Source organism: Acinonyx jubatus, chromosome B2, assembly GCF_027475565.1.
Source record: "Acinonyx jubatus isolate Ajub_Pintada_27869175 chromosome B2, VMU_Ajub_asm_v1.0, whole genome shotgun sequence".
In the NCBI taxonomy this organism is placed as follows: Eukaryota; Metazoa; Chordata; class Mammalia; order Carnivora; family Felidae; genus Acinonyx; species Acinonyx jubatus.
This window is the reverse complement of record NC_069385.1, coordinates 32,368,756-32,387,117: the sequence shown is the minus strand read 5'-3', so window position 1 is coordinate 32,387,117 and position 18,362 is coordinate 32,368,756. Positions and strand designations below refer to the sequence as shown.

Here is an 18,362-nt window from a genome sequence, read left to right as displayed (position 1 = left end):
GTTATAAAATAACTACAGATATTTATAGTTGCAACGACAATAAAATCTATACTGCAGGACTTTCATATTTACATTTTCAGGAGACACATGATACCTGTGTCAGTTGTATAAGCAAATAAAATAGCTTAAATGTTATTTATGTATATACTTATTTATTTTAGTTAGTGGTAGAGAGAGTGGGAGCGGGAGAGAGGGGGAGAGAGAGAGAGAGAGAGAGAGAGAGAGAGAGAGAGAGAGAGAATCTTAAGTAGGCTCCGTGCTCAGTGCGGAGCCTGATGCACGGCTCAATCCCGCAACCCTTGGGATGGTTACCTGAGCCAAAATCAAGAGTCAGCTGCTCAACCCATTGAGCCACCCAGGTACCTCAGCAATATAAGTTTAAATGATTTTCACTTATGACTCTTCTTTTCCCAGCTACAAACAATACTGTTTCTCCTACTTCTAAATGTTCTTCCAAGCAGTGGAGGGAGACAATGATGCTCCATAAGTCTGATTTGTTGTAGCCATCTTAAACGTATCCACTCATTATTTTTTTTTTCTGAGATTGTTGTAAAATAAACGATGTCTACTAAGTTTTGGAAATATGAGTGGTTCTCAAGAAATGTTCCCTAAGGTAAAAACAACAGTCAAACAGAACCAAAATCTTCTTACAAATCACTGCTTGACTGGTTTTACTCTCCTATAAAAGCCAAACTTGTCGAAAATTGACCTGAATTCAATATGTAAACCACTTTTCATATAGAGATAACTTTCCAAGTAACCTGGAAGCAATTTGGAACATATTTCTCCTGCAATTAATTTTCCTAAGAATTTTGTGGAAATGTTAACCTTCTTAAAGTGAGATATATACCACAGGTTTTTTTTTTCTAATTATCTATTTATACATGCTGTATGTGCGTGTGTGTATATATATGTGTCTGTGTATGTACATACAATAATTATTTATGAAAAAACAAGGCGGATCTGAGACAGGAAAACGGACTGTTTATTTTGCTGTCTCTACTTCTAAATACTATGAAAACATCCTCCTTTGCTGCCTATTCAAACATTGGCAAATTACTTAGCAACAAGCGCATATATTTGGGGTATATTTTTTTAGTCACCACATCAGTGTCAAGGATAAGAAATATTATCAGGCATGTGCCTTCCAAAAATACCACATTATCAAAAAAAATAAAATCGCACCAAGTAGGTCAACCATTCATTAAAGTCTGGGGTAACAGCAGTCAAGAAAAAAGTAGGTCTGGCACAACATAGAGAAAAGCACTTTGTCTACAAAAGAACGAATACTAAAATTTGGGTAGAGAAGAGGAAATTTCTTCCTCTTCAAGTTTTTCTTTAATCTTTAAGTATTCATTCGTTCAGTAAATCTTTATTAAGTGTCTATATTAAAGACCTCAAGGCTGGGGGGTGGGAGAAGTAGAGAGGTGTTCAATGGGTATAAAGTTTCAGTTATGTTGGATGAATACGTTTTAGAGATCTGCTGTACAGCGTAGTGCCTATAGTTAGTAAGGTATTGTGTACCACCAAATTTGCTTAGAAAGGAGATCTCATGGTAAGTGTTCTCACCGCAAAAACAAAACAACACAAAAAACCTACAAAAAGAAATGAACACAAGGAAACTTCGGGAGGCGTTGGCTATGTCTGTTATCATGATTGTGGTGATGGCATCATGGGTGTTTACACAAGTCCAAACTCATCAAATTGTCCATGTTAAATATAGTCCTTTATATATCGATTATACCTCAATAAAGCTGGTAAAAAAATGTTTTTAAAGAAAAAAGACATTGCTCTAGACATTCAGGATAAAGCCGTAACAAAAAAGTATCTGCATGGATCTTACTTTCTAGAAGAGGAGACAGAAAATGAACATAATAGAATATCAGTTAGTGATATCCTACCATTGCAGGTGACATGTCTTCAGTCTAAAGTTTATCACCATCATCATCACATACATCCACATGAACATTGGAGTGACCGTCTTAAAATAACTTTTATTCAACACTCATAGAATAATCACTAGGCCAAGAACTATGCAAAGCAAGTTAAAAGATAGTGTCTCGGCACTCTGGAGGCTATCTAACACAGGTGAAACTGGCACAAACCAACAAAGGAACACCTAATAGTTATGCAAAGTTAATTTCTAATCAACAATTGGTATTACGGAATGTGGGGTTACAATTATAGGAGGACTAGGAAGTGATATGTAGACTGCCTGTCTACAGACTGCTAAACAGACTTCAAACTTTCCCCAACAAAGGAACAGACTTTCATTAAACTCAGGGAATTGCCACAATATTTTCCCGTACTCATTATTCTAAGAATGCCTAGATAATCCTTTACACTTTCTGTTACAGCAACGCCAGAGGTTAGCATGAACAACCTCCTTCCTAGGATCAAGGCATCATCCCCAGGTGATCCTTATTGTTTCCCTCAATGCCATCTTGCTTTCAAAGAAAGTCCCAGCATGGGGACAGAGTATCACAAAAATCAAAAACAGAAAGCAAAGTATAGTTGGGTCATATGAACTGATTGTGAGTACGGGACCTTCCTAACCACAGCCATTAATCCATGATCTACGTTATGACCTTGTGAATTCAGACAATAATAATTGGTGGACTTCTTATTTTTTCTGAGAACTAATAAATTTGACACAATACATCTCTTTGGGCAGAGTCTTTGGTTCCAGGTGACATCATAAGGTCCCAGTCAGACAATAGATTACTGTCCTTGGGTCACAGGTCAATGTAAGATCCAATCAGTGATAACAGTGTGGCCTGTGGTGCCTTCTGAGTGAGGGCGTTTCTGAGGATGAGGACGTAAATAGGAGAGAAAATGAAAAATGTGAATATCCACGTTAAATGAAAATATGTCACCTAGAGTTGACCACAGAATAGCACATTGAATTATCAGATTCATTAACTATCCTACAGTGGATCTCAGGATCTCAAGGTGGTGGGAAAGAGAGTAGGTAAATTTAGTTGGAAGGAAGGAGAATAAAAGAGAGAAGGGGGAAATTAAATAAGCTTTCCCACCCAAGAGTCGCGTTCAGGTGGTATACAAATGGGTGATTCTTTGGGTGTATAAAGATAATAGCAGGAGTCCCTTCCTAGAATGGAGTGTGATTGTCAAAGTGGGGTCAATATAAAAACCGCTTTTTCCTCTTTCTTAATTTTGCTAGAAGCCAGATCTCTGTGTTTGACATGAAATGGCAAATTTTCAGTGTCCATCTGTAGACTTAACAACATAGTTACGGTCTTAATGTCCATGAATAATCTAGCAAGGAAAAAGATGAAAGCATAAAATGCAGAAACCAGCAAAATCCTTCCGAAACTGGAGGAAGAGTGAACTGTATTAACAGGAATGAGCTGAACACATCTCCCCAGGCTACATAGTCCCTTCTGGACATACCCGAAGACTCAACTCCTTGTCTTCCACAGGAAGGGGATATAATGTCTGCCAGTGTAACTACTTACCATGCACTCTACGAGACCCCGTCCCTTCCCAGAGGGTCCGGCTCTGTGCTAAAAAGCACAAGGAAAAGCAAATGGTTTGGAAAGAAAACTTGTTGATGTCTCTTTTCCCCAAAGGTACTTCAAGCAGTAAATGAACACACACAATCTGTGTTTATTTTCTTTTAAATATATTTTTGAAAATATTATGTGATCCAAAATATGTGTTTTCAATTTTGCTTGCCATTCCCTGGCCACGAGTGATGTATTTTATCCATATTCATAACCATGCACAAACTTTCTATTCATAGTTCATTGCAGTATAAATTCTGGCTACAGGGAGAAATTTCCCTGTGGGCCGCATATGGTAATCCTTTACCAGAGGCCTGGCTCCAAATCAGTGTTTGCATTCCTCTGATGGCTCAGGTTAAATGTAAAGGAGTGAGGTATTTGGGTCTTCCTTCAAAAGATTAACTGCATTTACGTGTCCAGGGAGGATAGGACAGTGTGTCCATAAAGCCTTGCTAGCTTCAGGAATGTCTAACCTGATTTCCTGTCATAAACATTACATTTATGAAAAAAAAACCACTTTAGAAATACGTCTGTTCAAACTCGGTGCAAACCCTTCCAACACCAGCTCACCTTGGCAGCGGGAAACCAGCACCACAGTCCCCAGTGCCCAACGCCAGGAGGTCATGGGCATCCCCACTGTCCTCCTCTTCATCCTCGGTGTGAGGAAAGTCATGCCCCCTGGGGTTTCTTCTGGGTGGGAGAGGTAGCCCAGTGTGTGTGTACCGCTTGGAGAGGAGGCATGTTTACTAAGGGATAGCTTCAAAGCTGTCTCATAGAGTAAGTATCTATCCTCATGTCCACCCCTATCCCAGAGAACAGGGTTTTAGTTTCAGGTAGGAATCTTGGTTGGATCCCCCTCCTTTGAGTGACTATGGCCTGCCTCCCTCCCGTGCACTTTGATGAGGTGACACTGGCTAATGACAGGCTCCTCTTTGTGCCCAGCCTTGGAGGGTACCGTGCGATGCGTGCCTGTGGGCTGATATCTGAGATGATCCGGCCTTTGGAAGTGAGTGAAGTTGCCTCCTGGGTTAAAACAGTGAGTCCAGGGCATTTCACTTTTCAGAGTTCTTCACCCAGTCACATCTTCCCACTTGGCATTCATTCCTACGGCTGTCAGTGAACTGAAACTGAGAAGCTATGAAAATATACACAGGAGAGAGAGGTAAAGGAAGGGCATGGGCTGCTCCATCGGGCTCCAGTCATAACTTCCTCTGGTTTCTTGTTCTTGATTTTCTTTACTTGGCAGTTTTGCACCAAAAGAGGTATCCTCCTTCTCCTCTGATTTGTCTTTGTTGGGAATGTAGGGTCAGTTCGGGGGAGGAAGCAAAGGGCTGTGTTTAAATCCAAAAGGAAGCAGTCACAGAGCGCTCCTTCTTTCTGAGGGGTGCCGTTCCTCTGAGGTAAAACAGGAGCAGAATTCGGGTGTTGTTATCATACATTTCCCAGATGCAGTTCTCAGGTTTCCCGCAATGCAACTCAAAAAAATTCTTTTTACTATTAAACTTGGATCCATTCATGTACAGTTGTTGCAATCAGTAATTTGAGTTTTTTCAAACTGACTGGCATAAAGTTAATAGCATAGACCAAGACCAGCTGTGTCAACAGAGGCCAAGAAATTATTGAATGGCCAATTCATTGATATTTATAATCTTATATAGATAATGTGCCAGTAATTATCATCAGCAACAGGTAATGAAAGGTTGATCTACATTCTGTATACACCAAAGACAACTACATCAATAACCCTCCTATTAATAACTTGCGTATGTCTTTCTCCAGAACAAGTCTACAGTCTGCTTCATTCACCGATAGTATACTTCATTCTGTATCTTATGTATCTAAGAAAGAATTAATGAACACCTACATTTTCTGGGAACTGTGCGACACTCGGGGGATATAAGATATGGCTTTCTTTTTTAGCATATCATAAGCAAATATTAAATATAATTAAATATAATTTTGGAGATGAATAAGCCAATAATTATGATACAATGCTATAAATATAATTTTGGAGATGTGGTTAAGGTATTATAGAAACAGAAGGTATATATCTATGTCATATTGGGAAGTGGATGTCAGAAAAAATTTCTTTGTAGAAGAGAACTTTAATTGACTCCTGACTGATAGACAAGATTTAGGAGACCAGGATGATAAGGGAGCTCAATGGATTGTTCTAGCATGTGCAAAAGAATCATTATGGAAGAATGTTAGGAATCTGAAGAATCCATAGTTTGCTAAGATTGGAATATAGTATGCACTTTGGGGACATGAGAAGTTAATATGGAAGAATTAGGGAGGGGAGTGGTTCATCAAAACTTTGATGTCATTGCATGCAATTCGCAATTATCCTGACATCATTACCTTCCTGGGGAAGACAGTGCAAGATTTTCTCAGGAGAATTATCTACGGTTATTATTTTAGAAAGGTCATTCTGACAGTGGCATTGAGGACTGATCAAGAAGAAAAGAAAAGAAGGGCAAGACTAGTATTTGGGAGGCTATTAAGCAGCTACAGAAATTGGGTTTCAAAGAAAAGGAACTCTAGAGTCTGAAGGGAAAATACTCTAAAGTTCAGTGCCCAATTTAGGGGAAGGGAAAGTACATGAGTGAGGGAAATGTCAAGAACTGCAAAAAGTAGGAGACTTTACCCTACTTATGCAAGCTAACAATTTAACCTACCATAGTTTCGTGGATGCTGATATTAACAGATACACGTATCCAGGGTCAAAGGAGAGTCGATTATTCATAACAATAGCAGTAGCCAGAGTATCTGCATTTTTGTGCCAGTTCTCTGAACCTCCATGTCTAGAGGGAGACACAAGGAAGGGCCAGATGACACCTGCATACACAGTAGAATGCATTATAACAAAAAACTCTCGAGTTTAGGGAACCCAAAACTTTTATCATGAGCATGAAGCATACCTGTCCTTTCCTCTGGAGGGAAACACTCTCTGTATCTTCCATGACTGTAAGCAAATCTGCACTTTGCTCCAGAGAGAGACACTACTTCTGGCTTTCAAGGCTCTTTGCTTTACAAATATCCTTGTAAAGACAATACAGGACAATGGACACTCAGTGCCTTGCTTGCAAGACTTGCAGAAATATGAGAAACCCATGGAGAACTGTCTCACAACAGACAACCCCCCAAGGAAAAGAAGAAACTAGAATGTCTTCCAGTTCTTTGGCATGAGCACCTAGATGAGAAAACTGCAGTGGAAACGGGAGGAGAGGTTTTGGTTCCTCATGGTATCAAAGCTGAAATGGTAAAGTAAAATGAATCTTCAGTATCGCAAGATAGATACATCAAATCACATATGACAATGGTTAACCTCTAAGTTCATACGGAGTTTAGAGTTCTCATCTCACTATTTGAGTGATGAACCTCCTTAACCAGTATGCTCCTCTCGGGAGGAAATTCAGAACTGCTGCCACTTTTGAACCGATGTCCAACTTGGATATCTTGATATGATCCCCATTCTTCTGGCCTTCTAAGAAGAATCAGTGATATTAAGAGAAACCATTACAAGAGTAGAATTAGCAAGAGATGTATGATTCAATCTTTGACACACTGTGAAAACGATGGGTCTTTCTGAATCTTTCCCAGACCAAGGATAGGAACAGTTTTAAAGAGACTGTGATCATTCACATGGTATCTTCCAAGCTGAGAGAAAGACCATTGAGTGTGTTGTGGACTGAATTATGGTTTAGGGTTCTCTCATACATCTATTCCCTGATTCACCACAGCATGGATTTCCCTGAGTTGTAATTCTTTGGTTACAATTGTTCATCTCTTCCAATAAACCATAATAAGTTTCTTGAAACTACAGAGTGTCTATTCCTCTTTATATTTTCCCCATGCCTTATCATGTCAATACATGATATATACATTGTTACATGTATATATACATGTAACAATACATGTTATATACATTGGAAATGAAAAGTCAACTTATTTTAAGTTTAACGTTGGCATTTTAGGAGCTCTTTTGTCCTCCATACCATATATCTTGGATTCTATCCAATAAGTCAAATTATCTTCAGAATTTAAGTATAATGGCTCAAGCAGTTTCTACAAGCAAGATTTGGAAAACCTTATTATGTGCCATCAATATTTTATTCTTGAGTGAACATAATCCCCACACACCAAAAAACTGAATCACTCTAATCCATATGTTCCTTCTTAAGGTCATTAACACCTTTGGCTACTTTGATGGAAAATAAATTGCTCTATGAAAAAAAATAGTGACATCACTTTATTAATCCACAGATTAAATATAAAATTTTAGTTTCGCTGAATTTTAACAGCCCAATTAGCATTTGTCTTGCTGTTAGCCTTTTTAGAGAGATACGATCTATTTACATGTGTTAATGTTTTGCAGTTGCTATAGTTTGCCCAGGCCCCAAGGCTTATGTCACTAAAACCATTACAACATTTACAAAGTGATTTTGGTATTACACAGAGAACAATCAGTGGCTTTGTATACCACCATTAATTTATATTTGAAAATTCACGGTCTGGAGTTTTACCGTAGAGTGAGATGGTAATAATAAAATTGAACAGAAAAAAAAAAAAAAGGAGAGTGCTTCTAGATACCTGATTAGAATGATTTGGAGCAGGGTTATGGAGACTTATCAAGATTTTGTTAAATCAAATACTTCTCTAAAGGGTTCAATTATTGTATTATTTTCGGAGGCTGGATTAGGTTCTGAGCAAAGTACCACAAACTCAATGGCTTAAACAACAAAAATTTATTTTCTTACATTTCTGGAGGTTGGATGTCTAAGACCAAGGTGTCAGCTGGGCTACTTCTTTCTGAGGACTGTGACAAAGAATGTGTCCCATACCTCTCTCCTCTTCCAGTGGTTAGTTGGAAATCTCTGGCATTCCTTGGCACATCACTCCGCCTCTGCCTTGAGGTTCTCCCTGTGTGTGTGTCTCGACCTCCAATTTCCTCTTCTTATAAGGATACCAGTCATCTTGTATTAAGACCTACCCTAATCACCTCGTTTTAACTTGATTACCTCTATAGAAACTCCATCCTCAAATAAGGCCACATTATGACATAGTGGGAGTTAGCACTTCAACATATGAAATTTGAGAAGACATAATTCAACCCATAAAAGCCAACAATATCCATATCCCCACTTCAGTAGTCAATCCTCTTTTAATGCATTGGGCTCTCTTCTCCAGAAGCTACAATCTCTTTCAATGACAAACATTAGCCGGCAAGGAACGAATAACACTTCAATGAATTTGCTTGATTGGAAAATAATTTAGGTCTCAATTTTTTATTTCAGAACTTTAGGCAATATTTTTTTAACATAAGCCAGAAATAAAATTCCAATAGAACTGAAATCATAGTTTGGTGCATCACCACTCCCAACTTCCATCTAGAATTTCAAATATCAAGTAAAAGATACTGAATTATGTGCTTAATTATGTGCCAAAATGCCTAGGACTGTTTTGAGTACCTCCCAGACCCTTAATAAATATAGTTAACTTTCTCTAAATATATCAGTTATGAATTCTAGGCTTAAGAATTAATGCATTTCTTTACTATCTACAAAACAAGCTAATTCCCTTATAGGCTTTATCCATTGGGTCAAATGGAAAACTCATCCAAATGAGTTCTAATGGGATTCTAATGTTTTAATGCATAGACATACCTTGTTGAACTATCCTTATCTCATCCGTCCAGGGACAGCTCTTTCGGGTTCAAAAGGAAATTCCTTCTTTCTTTTCTAATGTTTATTTATTTATTTATTTTGAGAGAGAGAGAGAGAAAGTGAGTGAGAGGGACTGAGAGAGAGAGAGCACGCATGCGTGCTTGTGCGGGTGGGGGAGGGGCAAAGAGAGAAAAAGAGAGAGAATCCCAAGCAGGCTCCATCCCATCAGTACAGAGCTAGACACAGGGCTTGAACACACAAACCTGTGAGATCATGACCCGAGTCAAAATCAAGAGTTGGACGCTTAACTGACTGAGCAGCCCAAGTGTCCCCAAAAAGAAATTCCTTCTTATCTCATTCTTATTCAAACCACTCCCTCTGGCATCAAAACTTATTGAAACAATAGATTTTACACCCTAGTAGGCTCAGAGCCTAACTTATTAGCAATTAGAAAACTTATTCTCCTTTCCCTTAAGACAGATTTTAATGTTTAAATCTTCCAGGAAGGAAAAAGAAATATTTGTATTTTAGTCTTCTAGTAAGTTAAAGAAAGGGAAGGAGGTAAGAGAATTCTGTTGACATAATCAAATTCACATCCAGGCTAGGCTCGACTATAACTCCTTTGAGGACAGGAGTCAGATCTATTGAATCCTCCTCTCCGTAGACAGTGAGTTGCTGAATGCCTAAAAGTAGTTCTTTACTGCCACTTACCTAGGAAAAGCCCTCAGGCATTGTGAGGGGAAAAGTGGGACAGTGTATTTAAGTTCAAAAGACAGATATTTTTGAGTGAGAAGACCCATGTTCAAATTTCAGCTCTTGCTGTTTCACCCATTTTGAGCCTCGGTTTCCGCAACTATAAAAGAGATAAAATCTTTCAAGACTTTTGTGAAATTTAGAGATAACGTATCTCCGCTGTTTGGCTCATAAAAGTACTTCACATACGGCTAGCTGTGGTATTTGTTATTTATCATTTTGTTGTCACTATGGTTTTACATTCCCAACTAATCATAGAATTTGGCACATAGCTGCCACTCAATGAGAGGCGCACTATGGAAAGCTGAAGCTTCCTCATGCTTTCCATCAGCTAGTATCAGCCTACCGCGGGTTAAACTTTAGTGCTTCACTGTAAGACACTGTGGTAGATAGAATAACACCCCCCTCTAAAGAAGTCTATGTCCCAGTCCCTAGAACTTGTGAATATGTTACTTTCTAGGGCAAGAGAGGATTTTGAGGGTATCATTCAGTTAATGATCTTGAGATGAGGAGATTATCCTGGTGGACCCAATGTAATCACAGGAATCCTTATAAGAGGGAACAAAAGGGTCAAAGGAAGAGAGACCAGAGAGGCAGATGCAGAAGTTGGGGGAATGTGCATGGAAAATGGAAGTCGGGCTGCTATCACAGAATACCCCAGATGGGGTGGTCAAAAAACAGCCATTTAGAAATCTTCTGGTATCCCGGGAAGTGACTTCACTTTGGGGGAGTAAGACCAGCAGAGTTGCAAGGGGTTGCAGAGACTAGGTTGCGGCCACAGCCCACTGCTAGTTTCGCAAGCACACCAGTGGAGTGTGAGAAGATTACACTATGGGAAACCATTCTGCGTCTACGTGGGGCATCTTCACCCTTGAGTCCTTTTGCTTTTATTGAACTAGACCTTATGTGGCTTGGCTTGGCATTACAGGAGACTGCAGGTAAAGTTGAAAGAAGACAGATGATGTTCCAGGGCACGGGGGACAAGACGCAAGAGAGTCAGACAATCACTGGATGGTAGAAGGGACAGTAGCGTAGCCAACGGGACAAGAGAAAGCTGTGTGCGGGGAGTTCATTAGAGACGCTCTGCAGAGAAGAGGAGAAAGCCTTCAAATCCCATGGTGATTTGTATGGTAGATCCTTCTTAAAGAGATAGCTGCCAGTAACGCGTTGCCACCAAGTTGTTGAACATAAAGGGAATCAAACACAGCTAAGAGTCCTTACTCATTCCCAGGGCAAGTGTTCCTCTGTAAGAGTTTCATTAATCAGGGATGCTATTAAGAAGAAAACCAAGAACATACAGTGTCCTGGAACCTAAGTGAAGAAAGTGTAAAAGGGATGATCATTCATGCCAAGTGCTGGTCGTAGGTTAGATAAGTTGCAGCCTGAGTGGTTATCTGAGATTTATAGCTGCTATATTTAAATAAAATCAATGTATATTTCATATAAGCATCTATTTTATGCCTAGACAATGCAACACTTGGGCACATAAACACGTAAGTTGTTCTTTCATTTGATATTTAATTGTGAGCGGGGGCGGCAACGCACCCGGCTTGTACTGCCACTCATAGCACTAACTCATCCCCACTGTGTTACTCTGCACCCCGTGAGCACTATCCTCCCATTGCTATGTACCCTCGGCTTTTGTTCTGGATTATTCTGCCCCGCGTTCTTTTCGACCTTACGTTTCTTCAGCCAGAAGTGTCTGCACCCTTGTCCACTCAGTTATCCCTCAACCGTAAACTCAAGTCTTCCTCTACAGGAATAGCCTTCCTTTTTCTTCTTCGTTTTTGACTAACGTTTATTAAGGGCAATTGTATGCTGGCACCGAGCTAACATTTTCCATGCATGATCTCATTGAATCCTCAAAACAACCCAAAGAGGAAGGTTCTGTTATTATTCCCACTTTACATAAAAGGCACAGAGAAGATAAATCATTTGCCTGAGGGTCACTAACTGTTAAGTAGGAATCTAGGACTGTGAGCCAGGTCAGTTGACTGATTCCAGAACTGGAGATCTTAACTTCTATACCACCCTCTCCTCCCACTGCCCCCCTTCTTTTTCTCCCCCCCCACTCCCTGCCCAGAGAACAACTTGCTTCCCCTCAGTGCACTTGCCTGCCTGCCTTCTTGGCATTACATACTTCTATCATATGTCCCATGTTGTTTGTTAGGCAGTTTTATATATGTCTATCTCTTTATTAGACTCTGAGCTTCTTCAGGACTTACACTTTTTTTTCTTTTCCTCCTTACCGTATTCTCTTCACATGGATATATGGTAGGATCTATAGCAAGTCCTTAGTGTTTGTTGACATGTTTCTCTTCCGTAGTACAGAAAGGCCTTCTATGTATTCTAGTCTTAATATTTGGCTTAACAACGATGTTTTCTGGTTGTCACCTAAAAACAGATATATAAATAAGAAGTTTCCTTCTATTTCTTGTTTTACCATGTAGGCTCCCAGGATGACATCATTTAACTGGTGTTTTTTTTCTGGATAACTGGATAACTATTATGGAAAAAACAACAGAAGAAGCAGATTTTGACTGACATTTTGATGCAATTGATGTTATGAGTAAAGAAGTGCTCATTTTCCAAAACCTGAGGGTTCAGAGTAAGTATGTGAAATAAAGTAGAATTCTAAGGGAATGTTTTTCACATGTTTTTGCTTCCTTTGCAGTAGTAGATAGACTCTTGAATGATCAGTTCTATACTAGGAGGGGCTGTGTTTAAATTAATGAAAGAAAAGTTGTTTATGTATTTTTGCTTCTCAGGCAGGGACCTCTGGTCCATTATTAAAATGGCCAGAATTTTATTTTTTTCTCTTTTTCAAAGTTTTTTTAATTTTTTTATTTTTGGGACAGAGAGACAGAGCATGAATGGGGGAGGGGCAGAGAGAGAGGGAGACACAGAATTGGAAACAGGCTCCAGGCTCCGAGCCATCAGCCCAGAGCCCGAAGCGGGGCTCGAACTCACGGACCGCGAGATCGTGACCTGGCTGAAGTCGGACCCTTAACCGACTGCACCACCCAGGCACCCCTGGCCAGGATTTTAGTTAAAACTTCATCACATGTTGGCAACACAGATCTGGACCCTGAGCCCTTGACCAAAATATAATTTATGAATCTTTGCATGCTAATATGTGAATCACATTCATTTTTAAGCATCTATTATGGTAAAAAAAAAAAAAAAAAAAACCCAAAACGGCTATTTTGAAGTTCCGTAGACAGAAACACCACCTCCCACCAGCTCTGACTCTGATTGGGTCTTGTAAGCTGGACTCACCCTGATAGATGCTTCACACTGGCAGCCCAGCCCCGTAAGAAGGCACTGTGTGTCCAGCAAGCACCAACTCTCCCGTGCAAGGCCATGGTGCTCAGAAGGTCATGCTACCCTACAAAAGTGAAAAATACAGTTAATCAACTTCAATCTCATGGACTCCTAAGGGGATGTTGCTATGGAAAGAGGAGTGTTGGTTCTAAGGTAGGGTATTTATTCCCTAACATATCACGTGTCCATTTCGAAAGTAATTAATTTCAACAGAAATCTTTCCAAACAGTACTTTCTATATTTTTCTTTATGAACTAATAACCAAATGTCATTTGAGATTTTGTCCATCACTTACTATCGCCAGTACGAACATGTCTTAATGAGCTCTGTTGCAAGGCTTTGATGGTTCTGAGGTTTCTCGAATTGATCAGGGTTTGGGCTCTTGCACTAAATGGCCTTGTATAAACTGATACAACTGATAAAATGTGAGGTTTTTTTTTCCTTTTAGCGTTTTCCCCATGTTCTCCTGTGTACTCACTCCTTTCTGTGAATAATGTCAGTGATTGCAGATCTGAGTTGCCTTGGACTTGACAACCATTTATGTCTACAGTAACAACAGATAAGTTGTGTGATGCAGTCACAACTCTGATGTGTGTACATTAACAGTAAATACAGTTGGCGTGAGGGCAAGCTGTGCCCTCCCAAGAATACTTTATCTGTGCCTTGGTGCCTTGATTTGGTTTGTCCTTTTTAGCTGCTCACAGCTGCTTTGTTTTTTTGGTTATTTTGTTTTTTCCTGGCTTGCAATTGTATTCAAAACATAAAACGCTGCCAAATAGATGAGTTTCTTAATAGACCAGGTGCTGAAGTAATGAGTTCATTTATTTTGTACTTGCACAATTATTTTCATCTGCCGCGTTCCAGAATTTGTATTTGGTAGTGGTAACTGGCCTCTGAAACCTTGGCCTGGCTACTTGCAAATCCTTTCTGGCACACTTAGCAGCTGTGTGACTTCAGGCAAGTTGCTTAACCTTTCTGTGTCAGTGGTGTCATATCTATGAAATAGAAGTTAATACGAGTACCTAACTCATGGGGCTCTTGTGGCCTACACGAAGCACCATTGCATGTTAGATTTTGTTAACATTGCTATCGCAAACCTGGAACCGTGGATCCTCAGTGTTAAACTGGATCAACAAGGGTGGTCAGTATCCATGATCTGGCTGTAATGTCGCTGCCTGCAAAGACCTTTTCTAAATGTAATCAACCTTCACTTTGAAATATCAGGGGCACCATGACTCACTTTTCTTTTGGTGCTTACTGTACTTCCAACTGCAGTTATGGGGGAAAAAAATATCTCTATAGAGGGCGAGAACTACAGTTTTGATTGCCGTGACCTAAAGCACCAACGCTCAATCAAAAACTAATTTGAAATTGAGAGCAGATATATATATATATATATATATATATATGATAGCTTTTTCACTCAAAAAATATATATAAATGCATATAAAATAGCTTAATCATAAAATATATATAGAAATATATATGCATGTGTATGTGTGTATAAATAAATATAAATATAAATATAAATGTATATATATTACTTCTTGAGGAACACTCGTGATTAATGATACAGAGGAAAACTTGCCCTGGGAATGAGTAATGTTTACCGGGTAAACAAAGTTTTCAAAATGCTTTTTCAGCTCTGCAAATCAGTAGAAAAAACCAGTCACTTCAAAGAATGTGACTTCTCAGTAATAACAGCAGGACCTTCCTCTCATGTCCAGACCTTTCTCTGGGAAAGGGAAAATCAATACCCTGCAGGGGATTTTCCAGGTTGACTTCCTCCAATGTTCTTTGGCTCTGGCGATGCTTGTTGACAGCCCAGACGGAAAATGTTGAAACTCTTAGACGAGCGCCCTTCCAACTACATCAAGCTGAAGCCTGTGGAATATCTCTTTGATATAACCACTCTGTTTCACACTCTTCCAATTCTCTCAAGCTCAGAGGGGAGGAATGTGGATTTCATGTGGCCCACTTATCAGCAATGACCGGTCTGTCTGTGTCATTGGTGACAGATGATGGTACTTGACCAGTTCACATTCCATGAAAGTATTCACGGACTCAAATGTGTGTTATGGCTAAAGGAGAAACGTGGCACACTGTAGGGTAGATGTTTTGTGTAGCTACTTCCAAAGACAAAATTCACCTCGGAGGGCACCTTGGAGGCGCAGTTAAGCAGGAGGAGGTGTGAGGCGAAGAAAGCACTGTGGTCTTGAGGGCAGGGAAGAAGTGGCTTCTGAATAAGGTACGGTGGGTGTGCCCCAAGTGTCTCGATGTACAAACATCCCCTACCCCCCCTCACTGCTCCTCTTCTCTGCTTTCCCTCCTCGGAGGGACACTCCCCTTCTGACCTCCCTCAGCCTCTCCTTGCTACCAGACAAACAAGCTAGATCGGACACTTCACACCACCTTGTGGCGACATCTAACAATCTTTTAAAAGAGTGTTCGTTTCTTTTGCTCAGACGTATTCCCAGAGCTTTCATGCAGCCACTCTTTTTCTAATTAAACAAGTTTTATCTTTTTAACCATATAGGATGACTACAAATCTGTCTCATACCATTAAATATTGTCACGTACGCTATTTTGTACTTTTGCAGCACAGTGGTCGTTAAGGATGCTCTGTCACCATTTGTTTTTGTGTATTTTTGCTTTTGTGCCACTGATTAACAATCAATTTGGGGGCGCCTGGGTGACTCAGTTGGTTGGGCATAAGCGTCCTAGTCTGGATTTCAGCTCAGGCCGTGATCTTGATCTCATGGCTTGTGAGTTTGAGCCACGGTGCAGAACCTACTTGGGGTTCTTTCTCTCCCTCTCTCTGCCCCTCCCCTGCTCACTCTCTCTTTCTCTCTCTCAAAATAAATAAACTTAAAAAAAAACAATGAACTTGTATAATATAAACATTTCTTTCTGTTAAACATAAGGCAGAACTACCGTTGAACCAAAGAAGCAATAATTTTATGAAATAGTAATAATATAAAATTGTAACGGCAGGAAGAATGTGGAGAGAGAATCATATTCTGGGCTTACTGAGCTCTGCTTAGGGTTTCAAAACTTCATTCCTACACAGCACCAGGAAGCACAGAGAAATTGGTTGCCCTCCTGTTTTCCTAAGCTAAGTCCTCCTCAAATAGTTTATAGCAGTAATAGGCCTGCTATGATTCACCTCTCTTCCAATAAAAGCTACAAGTCATTGGTATATCCCAGACCCTCCTTTGTTCATAAAGATTCAGTAACTTGGAAGATGGATGGTGTGTCCTAGCTGAAGAATAAAGTCTCCATATAAAAGAACAGTTGAATTTGAAGAAGACTCATTGCAGTGTTTGTATTGTTCAAATAAAAGAGATATGAACAAATAGCTAAAGGCATGGAGGTGTCCATGGATAAAAAGAAATGTCATATTCAAAGAAAATAGTAAAGAGAGACTTCTAGGTTTGGAAGGAAACTTCCAAATTCTGATTCATTAGCTCAGAAAACGAAGAGACATAACCAAGGTCACACATGGCGCTTTGGTGGCAGTGTGGGACAAGAGCCAAGTATCTCTAATCTCCAGTTCGTTGGCCCTTCTTGCAAGAGAGGAAGAGATTCAGGCCTTGTTGAAATAATGCTAATGAAGCTAAATAGGACAGTGCATTGTTCTAGGCTGTATGTAAGAAAGAGTTCTATGCAGAAGAGAAGGATTTTATCATAACTGTAGGTACACCAAACCACCTTGTCCACATTTCTAGACGACTCCATGAATAAAGACACAAGTGCTACTTCTGGGTTTCTTGCCAATCACATTAGCAGATTTCAGCAGATTGTTAGACTAAAAGGTGATTAGGTAAGTTCTGAAACTGTTTCATGCTTGGGCTTGTACCAACTGCAGACATAGCCCTCCAGTTTGCACAAGGAACCTCCGGAGCAAGCTTAGAATGAGGTTCTTGGTGGGTAACATCCTTCTTGGCATATCTTTAAAAAAAAAAAAAAAGATTTTATTTTATGTAATCTCTGCAACTTAATGCGGGGCTTGAACTCACAACCCGAGATCAAGAGCCACATGCTCTATAGACTGAGCCAGCCAGGTGCCCCCCTCTTGGCATATCTTATTTCCAAAATAGCCAAGCTTCCATGTAACTGCTATCTGTTCTATTCTCAGTCATGGATTTCAATGAAAGTTCTGCTTATGTAACTAGAAAAACATCACATCTGATTTTTATCATGTGAAGCTAAGGAGAAATTCCCTCCTATAAAGTTTCTTTCTCAGTAGAGCTAGCACACTCTTACTATTTTTTTATATGATGGTGGTCTTTGCACTTGAGGAGCAAGTGACAAGGAAGACAAGTGTTGCTGGAATCCAACATGCTTCCCCAGCATGTGCCGTGCCATGATCTGTATCACTCATGTTGAGCACATCAGAGGCAAACATGTTGGGACATCTGTGGTTGTGTGATGTCAAAGAAAAATTTACTGCAGGCTTTGGCTTGACAAGCTTTGAAATATTTCCCAGTTTTTCGGAGATATTACAATACATTCCACATATAATGGATTTATTATTTTTTTATGCCGCTGAAATGTGCTATATAGGAAAGACAACGTGGGAAGTTGCCTATGTCTACAGGATTCTAGCTCCTGTATGTTTCAGTGCTCTACACATACAAGTTAGGACCTGGGCTGAGTAGGGAGAACAATTATCACTAACACATTACATTGCTGCGCTACCAACTTTGTATAAAATGGGGTGTCTAGGCATTCAGACAACAAAGCTGAGGTCATACAAAATGGTGACTAAGGATGTGGCCTCACAGACATTGTTGCTGTTAGATGGATGCCTGCATGAACTAATGAATCAGTTACACATATTCTAATTTTACTGCTTTTTCTACTACACCAAAACAAAGAAACTAAAGAATTGTATCTTAATGCTTATATCTATTCTTACTCTCATATCTTTTCTATTTATGGCAAAATTACTTACCATATTTGAAAAAACAAGTTAATCTGTGCACAAATAATTACTGGCACCTACTAGGTATTAGGTACTGACAATATAGATGTAAGAAAAAAAGAATCTCTTTAAGGAGTTCATATTCTATTTGGGAATTGGCGAGCCCAG

The 18,362-nt window shown here is 39.6% G+C and overlaps 1 long non-coding RNA gene across 4 annotated transcripts in view; it reads left to right on the top strand.

Moving 5' to 3' along the window:
• LOC128315519 (uncharacterized) overlaps positions 1-18,046 on the top strand; it is a 283,478-nt gene extending 265,432 nt beyond the window's left edge. For 3 of the 4 annotated variants that reach the window (XR_008298335.1, XR_008298334.1, XR_008298332.1), the window contains 2 exons: positions 12,394-12,551; positions 13,716-14,063. This is a non-coding gene — a long non-coding RNA (uncharacterized LOC128315519). Of the gene's footprint in view, positions 1-12,393; positions 12,552-13,715; positions 14,064-14,910 lie in introns of those variants that run through there. The other variant, XR_008298333.1, reaches the window with a different exon arrangement.
• Positions 18,047-18,362: the final 316 nt, after the last annotated feature.